The following is a 986-nucleotide window of genomic DNA, read 5'->3' as shown; positions in this document are numbered from 1 at the left end:
GGCCGCTCTGTCTCCATCCCTGCCCCGCCTCCTCCCTTCTCAACAGCTTTTGAATTGCTCTTGGGGAAATGTTGTAGGTAGAAAAAGTCACGGCTATTAGCATTTGGAAGTTAATCAGTTGACAGGAAAATTGTAAGCTCAGAGCTTTAATTGTTAATTAATTGAATGAATATTTAATTTAAATGCTAAATCAAAGCATAGTATTTTTAGCCTTTTTTTGTTGTTGCTGTTGTTTTTTTCTTTCCTTTCTCCCCTTTGCTCTTTATTTTATTATTATTTATTTATTATTATTTTTTTTGTGCAGCATGGTGAATATAGAAATGTGTTTAGAAGAATTGTACGTTTAACATATGTTGGATTGTTTGTTATCTTGGGGAGGAGAGAGAAGAGGGAGAAAAATTTGGAACACAAGGTTTTGCAGTGGTGAAATGTTGAAAACTTATGCATGTATTTGGAAAAATAGAATACTATTAAAATATTCTTTCCAGATCCTTAAAAAAATAAGAACCTAAATAAGACAAGGTAGAATATGGTATATGAAATAAGAGTGGTTAACTGGCACTTTGCAGAAAAGTCAAGGAAGAGGGGCAAGGAAAACCATGGAGGTGAGGCGGTTTTGAGAAAGCAATTGCTTCAAGTGATAGGAATAGAAACAAGATTGTGAAAGTTTGAAGAGAGTAGTCATTGTGAAAGCTTAGAAATTAGGGGGTCACTGGAAAAAAAAGGACATTTGGGGAGCAATAACGATGGATTCCTGGTCCTTATCTGCAAAATTTCCTTTTCCCCAAAGACAGATGGAGGGAAATAATGGGTCAGAGTTCATTTTATTCAAAATTGCATATTTAGCTAAAGAATGTGGAACAATAAGAACCTATTTGTTGAGAATATCTGACAAAAACTTTAGTCTGATTAATAATACCTTGCTAAAAGTCATACTGGCTCCTCCTTTATCTGAACCTTGCTCTCCATAGGTAGAGGAAGCTGAG

The sequence above is a fragment of the Antechinus flavipes genome, chromosome 3 (assembly GCF_016432865.1).
Source record: "Antechinus flavipes isolate AdamAnt ecotype Samford, QLD, Australia chromosome 3, AdamAnt_v2, whole genome shotgun sequence".
Classification (NCBI taxonomy): Eukaryota; Metazoa; Chordata; class Mammalia; order Dasyuromorphia; family Dasyuridae; genus Antechinus; species Antechinus flavipes.
This window is presented reverse-complemented; position numbering follows the sequence as displayed.